This window comes from Corvus cornix, chromosome 1A (assembly GCF_000738735.6).
Source record: "Corvus cornix cornix isolate S_Up_H32 chromosome 1A, ASM73873v5, whole genome shotgun sequence".
Taxonomy (NCBI): domain Eukaryota; kingdom Metazoa; phylum Chordata; class Aves; order Passeriformes; family Corvidae; genus Corvus; species Corvus cornix.
This window is the reverse complement of record NC_047057.1, coordinates 2,372,219-2,379,833: the sequence shown is the minus strand read 5'-3', so window position 1 is coordinate 2,379,833 and position 7,615 is coordinate 2,372,219. Positions and strand designations below refer to the sequence as shown.

The 7,615-nt window shown below is 46.4% G+C and overlaps 1 long non-coding RNA gene across 1 annotated transcript in view; it reads left to right on the top strand.

The window, feature by feature from the left end:
* Positions 1-790: 790 nt before the first annotated feature.
* The window catches only part of LOC120411938, a 32,460-nt gene continuing 25,635 nt past the window's right edge, over positions 791-7,615 (top strand). Inside the window, exon 1 of the long non-coding RNA XR_005604532.1 lies at positions 791-870. This is a non-coding gene — a long non-coding RNA (uncharacterized LOC120411938). The remainder of the gene's footprint in view (positions 871-7,615) is intronic.

Below are 7,615 nucleotides of genomic sequence, written 5' to 3'. Positions count from 1 at the left end.
AAGAGAATGGAACTGTTTGCCCAACTGGATTAAGGCTGGAAGCTCAATGACATATCAGGATGGTGACTTACGCAGGTGAATCTGGGAAAGTATTTTCCTCCTTTGACTCTGTTTTTCCTCCTTTTCCTTGGTATTTGATATCCAGATTTTTTTTCATGAGGACAGGGACATAAATAAATCTCATCTTCTCCTCTCTTTCGATGCCATGTGGCCCTCCCCACCTGTTCCCAGGTGTATCCCTTGGGAGCATGGTCTGCAGCTCTGTTGTCCCTTCCAAGATGTCTTTACACCGCAGCAACTTCCTTCTCAGCCTTGCCCTGCCACCAATTGACACCCCAGCTGATGAAATGCCTGAATATTTTGGTTTGTGCCCACTCTGAGGCCTCTTCACTCCACTTTCCTGTCACCTGGACACGTTTCACCTCTTTGGATGCCGTTCTTCCCCGTGTGCTGCTGTCCCTGCCCGTCCCTGCATCCCCCCCTGCCCACACGTGCACGCTGCTACAGTGGCAATGAGATGGAGATTACAGCCACTAATTGCACACAAACAAGTGATTAGGGGGACAATCGCAAAGCACACCCCACCCTTGCACTAATTCTTCATTCCCTGCATGGAGTAATGCCCTTTTGTTTCCCTGGATAAGTCCCTAATGATGTTAGGGGGCATCCAAAGAACACGGTGGCACCAGGGTGAGCTCATTAATGAGATTAGCCGAGTTTTAATTTAGATGAAAAGCAGGCAAGGCAGGGAACAAGGCCTGTTATTATTTTGCATTATAAAAGATGGGTTTGGGAAGCAGGGAGGTATGGAGGCAGCTGGATGAGGGCTAGGCTGGGGACCTTGTGGAGGGAATGGCAGCAGATGCCCTGGTAAGTCATTCTGTATTTCTATCCTAGACTCGTTGACCATCATATACCTTTAGGCTGAGGTGAGACAGTACATTTCTACTTTATTTCTTTTGAGTAGAGCTGTGATTTGACTTGGCTTCCCCGAGAAGTTACTGGGTGTGGGTGTGAAGCTGGTCTGGGTGCCCAGTGGGATGCTCCTGGGTTTGAGCTGAGGGAATTACTGGGGGATGTCTGTCTTCATGGCTGGGCAGTGACCACTCTGTGCCTGCAGCCTTTTTTTTTTCCTCCCAAGGCTTTAGTGGTAATCCTGATCCCTGTGGCTGGTTTGGCAGAGGTGAGATAATGAGCTGTTGCCTCACCATGAGTTTAAAATGAGCCAGAGCCTCTCCCTGCTTTTTTCCCTAATGCAGCCGAATTTCTTCTCTTAAGCCAGCACCGAGGAGCATCTCCAGAGAGAGTCTAAATGCAGCATCGACAGAATCTGTTGTATTTCCTGCCATAAGTGAGGGTCTCTGAAGTGCCTGTGGCCAGGGAAGTTGCCTTTACCTGCAGCTTGCCCACTCCAGGACCTCCATGCCAGGATATCTGAGGATGCACTGGCCAGCCAAACCTGGTGCACAGGGTCCTGGAGCAGGAAAGAAGCTGTGACTCTTCAGGACTCTTCCTTTAAGAAGTATTCCTTTAATGAAGAAGGCAAGTTCATCTGCTTTCCTCTCTCTGCTGAAACACAACTCAGCTTCCCAAAACAATCACTCATGACTCGTTTCCCATCTCCCCTCACTCTCCCTATGCTTCCTCATTAGCTGTGGGCATCCCTACCTCCACCACAGATCTGGGATGAGTTTATTAACCCACATTATCCCTTTGCTTTGCAGTACTGAGAGTCTGGACACCAAGGGAAAAGTCTAACCTGTGCCAAGCTATTCCCATTTGGCAGCTTTCTGAACAGCTCACGGTACTTAGAGCAAAGAAAAAGAAATAAACACTTTGTAGGTGTAGAGTGGAACATTTGAGAGATCCGCTGGAAGCAAAACTCCTGGAAAACGCAGGAGAAAGAGAGAGACAGACATATCAAGCAATATTTTAGCTGTACTTGCAAACTGTGGATGCCACCAGAAAATGGAAGGCAGGAGGTGACTCTATTTCTGTCAATTGCTGGTTGTGAATTACTTGAGACTTCTAATGGTTTGCAGTTAGCCCAGGCAGAAGAGGCCAACTACAAAACATCAAGTGAGAAATCTGAAGAGCCCTTCACTCTTGTGCAGAAAATGAAACCTGGGAGGGAGAGATGAAGTGTTGCCTCTTTTTCCTGACACGAGAAAGGACAAAGAAGAACAGTAAAATAGGGGAAAGACGGTGATTTCCTCTAAATATGAACAAGTTCTGTCCCCTTTGACTCGACAAGGCTACAGGAACCACAGCATTTCCTCAATAACCCTGGACCACAGAGACAGGACAGTCCTTTGGGGCTGACATTAATTTTAAATAAGCCTCTGTCTCCGTCGCCTTACAGACACATTGCTGTTTACAAACTCGATTTCTTTTCTTTTTGAGCTTTTATTTTTACAGGAATGGGGCTGTGGGAAGGGGTATCCAGTGTGCTGGGAGGTGTCTGTCTCCACTGGCAGGGAGGGCTGAAAAGGGCGAGTCAGATAACAGGGTCACTGTGGATCTGGAGACAAAGGCATGAAGTGCAGTGCATTGATTTTTGTGTCTGTGCTTGTTAATGGCACCTCCATGAGCATGATGACTCTGGCCTTTGCTCGTGCCATCTCTCCAATGATATAATATTGCTTGCCTGGAATAAGGAATAAGATCCTCTGTGAGAGTTATTGATGAAGAAATGAAGTTCCAAGGAGGTTCAGCAGTGTTTCTGATGACCCTTTAACCTCCCCCCCCCACCCCGCTCCAAAACACTGTGTTGGAAAAGCCATAAAGGATTTTTCTATATTTTTGATAGAAGAGATGAGAAACGCACAGGGCCCGTGCCTTAGCTCCAAAATCATCCACCTGCAGAATGGCAGGGAATAAATATAATTTGTAGCTCTCATCTTGATACAGATCCATCCTCTCCTATAATGGAGACCTTTCTCTAGCAGAGCTGGTTAAATTTGAACTAAATCTCAGCAGGGAAATTTCAGCCACTTCCTGTTTCTCTTCCTGCTGCAGCTCCCAAATAAAAATATTGAAGACACATGCTCGACTTGCTCTTCACTGCTCCACAAATGGGATTTGGGAAGAGGAATGGAAAGCTGTTGGGGCAAGAGCTTGGTAGGAATAAATATCTGTTGGGATGGAGAGCCTGGCACAAAGATTTCCTGGGAAGATGATGCTCAGTGACTGTGGTACCTGGATCACGGAAGGTTCCTCTGTCACACGTCCCCCTCTGGACTGGCTGCAGGCTGGAGTAGATGTGAGACAACACCAGAGTGCAGAGGGGTCAGAATAACACCTGAGACTCTCTGGACATGACAGAGGAACCAGAGCACAGAAAAAACCCACCTTTGAGCTTTAAACAAATGCCAGTTTTGAGGTGACAGCTCCAGCTGAGTCATGTTTATGGGCTTGAACACCACTCAGAGACCAGAAGTGATTGGAAAGGCCTGAAAGACTCAGTTGGACTCTTCCAAAACACATGGAAAACCCCTGCTTTGACACCAGATGTCAAACTGACGTTCAACCTGACCTGCCAGACCTGAAATACTCTTCTTGGAAACCAATGCATTTTTTGGATCTCACAAGAAGAGGAAGAAGAATGACAACCACAGCGTTGTAGAAATGCTTGGAGAAGTTTACAGAAGATCAGAGTAACCCAAGTTCTTGTTAATAGATCCCTCAGGGTGGACTAGAGGGAAAAAACACTGAATAAGCAGTGTTTGTAAATATATTAATGTAGGGCTTATTTTAGAACAATTTGCTTACAGAGGAAAGCAAGTGTGTGGCCATTTTGGCTGTTATTATCTACAGTAATATGAACTATAAAAGCCTAAAAATATCACTTAAGAAAATGCATAAGAAAGAGAAGGAAAAGATGAGAGTAGAAAGATCCCACCACGTGCAGACTCTGTAACGAGCCTTGGTTGTTGCAATTTCAATGTCTGTTGGTCAAAGTTGTCACTAGAGACTGAATCAACCAGATGTTGATGGAAATCCCCAGAACATAACCTCTGCTGGGTTTATATTCACTCAGGGTCAGGTGGGATCACCCAGGTACCTCCCCTGGGGTGGGAGTTTCCCACTGGATGATGGAAACTTGTGGGTCAGGGACACCTGGATGATGGAATGTTGTGGATCAGAGGACACTTTGGGAAGCTTTGACACCTTCAAAGGCAACACAGCTGCCTCTTGCATCAGCCCAGTTGGCTCCACTATGTCCCATCATGGCCCATCAGCAGCATCAGCACCTTCAGGCTCTGTGTGGATGTCCTGGCACTGCCCGGGCAGGGGAGTTATCACAGCTGAGTTCACTTGATAAGGACAAAGAGACAAAGTTCCCTCCTCCCAGGGTTTGCCTCTTTCCTTATCTGGTCCAACACCAGCTGCAGCCTGAGCTGGGCTGTGCTCACCTCTAGGTGGGTGCTTTGCACCTCGGCAGCTTCCCCTGAACCTTTGAGCCACCAGCATCCCAGTGTCTCTTCCAGTGTCACATTCTTCTCCCTAGACCTGGGAGGACTGGACAATAGTATGACATTTATCTTATCCCAGGTTCCCTCCACGCTTCAAATTCTGTTTGTAGGTGTATTTGGGGAGGGGTGGCTTCGGTGGTCGCAGATGAGCAGCGGCTTCTTTGCAGTTTGCTACAGTGGGCAAAAGCCCTTCCATGATTTTAGCAACGTGTAAGCCATGAACCATTTCAGTCTCACAAGAGATGGACTTTTCCAAAACTCATGGAGAACCTCAGGTGAATTGGCACCCATTTGACCTGGCCAGCCAGTCCTAAAATACACTTCTTGGCAGCCAGAGCATTTTTTGGATCACACATTAAGGGGAAGAAGAATCTGTGCTGCCAGGGGATGATGTGGGGAGTGCTCACACCCCCTGGCCACTTGCTGATGGTAATGGTGCAGGAGAGAAACAAAGCAAGAAGAAAAATCAAGCACATGTATCTCCCTATCAGTATGTGCTTGTTATTGTCATCATTGGCTTTCTTGTATTTCAAGACTTGTTCTTTTGTCCTGAAGTTCCCTGTGATTCAGGGATAATCCTTGCATTACAAGAAAAAAAACCCTGCTATTTTTTTTTTTTCAAATTGACAGAGATTTTTAGGCTTTATCCATGATTCATGGTCTGTCCTGCCCTGTCTCTAGAAGCCAGAAAATATTTGTCCTAGCATAGCCTAATGGTGAAAATCTAGGATGCAAATAAAAGAAGCCCATGTTATCACTTTGAATCTTTATTTAGTCAATTTTAAGGCAGTCTTTTGATGTTGAGGGACATGGCCCTTAGTTTGGGATGCTGGCCAGGCTGTTGGAGTTGGCAGATGGCCTGTTGGCTCTGCTGGCTGCAGACTGACCTGCCACACCAGGTCAGGAACAGCGAAACACACCCAGGCTGCCTGATGTGGTTTGGGAAAATTCAGCAGGCAACACTGCTGGGGTTTTAAGAGACAGAGAAAAGGGATAAAGACAGCAGGGAGAAGATGCTTCTGTTGAAGATACCTACATAGCAGCTCTGCTTTAATAGCATTAATTGATGTTTGACTTCAGTGAGAGCAGAAAGATAGAGATAAATGAATGAGCTGTAGAAAGAATGATCCTTGCTGGAGCTGCCTGGTAGGGAGAGACAGGGAAAGCACGAAGGTTAAAAGTCTAATGACAAGCATCCTTAATGATTGCTTCTCCTGTATTCCCTCTGGGTAACATTTCCTGAGTCTAAATTGTCTTAAAACCACTCTAACGTGGCTGAAACATTTCTAAATATAATTCAGCTCAACTAATGCTAAAGAATATAATGGAATTTCAGGAAAGAAAATCAAGCACAGTAAGTTTTTTAACCATTACGTGTCTTTCAGAGCAGGCCAAATGGTGCATGAATTTGGGTAAATAAAGGAGAAAAAATCTTTTTTTCGTGTTAGCTGGAGTGGAAGTTCACCTGTCTGCAGCAGCACACAGGCTCCCTGCAGACCGTGTCTCCATGGATCCATGGAGAGCATGAACTCCTGTGCTGTGGCAATAACAAAAACCTCGCCTATAAACCTGGGGAAAAAAATCAAGGCAGCTTGCTGAAGCAACACTGAGAGTTGCCACAGATGGTGATTTTTCAGTGCTGGGCAAACAGATCTGTCTGTTGGTAGCCACAGGTGTACAGGGGAGGCGGCATCACCCCTTCTCCAGCAGCCCGAGCTCACCGGCTGCTCCAAAGTGATGTGGAGAGGCTGCAGAAAATGGCTTAAAAGCACAATTAACTTCCTGTAACAATAGCCTCTTTATTCTTCATTATGAAAAGGCCTGAAAGGGAATTTGTTTTCCAAGATAGATGTGAAATGAAGCTCTATCAGAACAAGTAACCTTGCAAGCCAGACACAATAGGCAGTATCTACCCACCGCTTCCTCCCCGGCCCTCCCCAGGCAGTGCACAGCAGCTTGCTGTAAGCCTGGTTTTGTCTGCTCCCCCTGCTTATAAATTACACTCATTAATAATATTTTCGTTTCTTGGGAAAGCAATAAATAGTAAATGTGCCTCTGCAGTTGCTGCCCTGCTCGGGGCCAGGCTCCGGCGTCTCCCGGGCAGGAAGGTTAGAGGGGTGGGATGGATTCACACTGCTGGGTGAGAGGCTCTTTGAGCTGCCACCTTCAGGTAATGCTGCTCTCTCCCTTCCCTGATCTTCCCAAGTCCAGCCCCAAAGATGATCTGTAACTTAAAGAGACTCACACATAGCACAGACTTAGGGTGTGAGTACAAAATCCACCTGATGGACCTATTTGTGCATTTTTACTGCAGTATTTGAGCAGTTAATGCAGGGAGTGGCCAAATTTTGAGCTTTGGCTCAATTTTTCTGTAGCAGATGTGAGAGAAGACACCTGAGACAGCTTCCCTTGTCCTTGAGGGACTTCAGACCCCAATCTCTCTAAGCATTGCTATTCAGGTCTGTTTGCACTATCCTACCAACAAATGTGAGGGTGATGCAGCTGCTTTTGGTATCATGGAAATGTTTTCCTTATTTCCCTTTGGAAAGCCTAGAAGTGAGACCAAAACTGGAATGAGAAGGATGCAGGAGAATAAGAATTGGGATTGCTAATTTTTATGTGGGTTTCAGAACCGGGAAATAAAATTCACTGCAAACATATGGGGAAAAAACCAACAAAACCTTCCCCAAAATTAACCAACTCCCAAATAATGTCAGTCAAGAAAAGCTGATAACAGAAAGTTGGCAGAGAACCCTTAGGCACAAAATCCAGTGGGGGAGTCTCCAAGCACCAAAACTGGGTGCTGGGTGCTATTTGCAGAGTAACCAAAGGCTGTGGGTGCCTCACAGAAAGGCTTTTCTTAGGAATTAAGGTAGGCAAAGCAGGAGGAAAGGATTTGTTTTCCCAAGCTTTGTCAGAGAGTCGATAGCAGAACTGAGATGTGAGCTGTGCTTCCTGCTGGCAGCAGGACACTGGACACACCTCTCTGGGGAGCAGGAGGGGCTGGTGGCAGGTGACCCAACTCCAGACAGTCCAAGTAAGGGGCTCAGTGGAATTTAAAGGGAAGGACATGGTAAAGATGCTGTGTTCCCCCAAGTCAAATTGATCAGGAAAAGGTTTTTGGGGAACTTGTTGCTCTT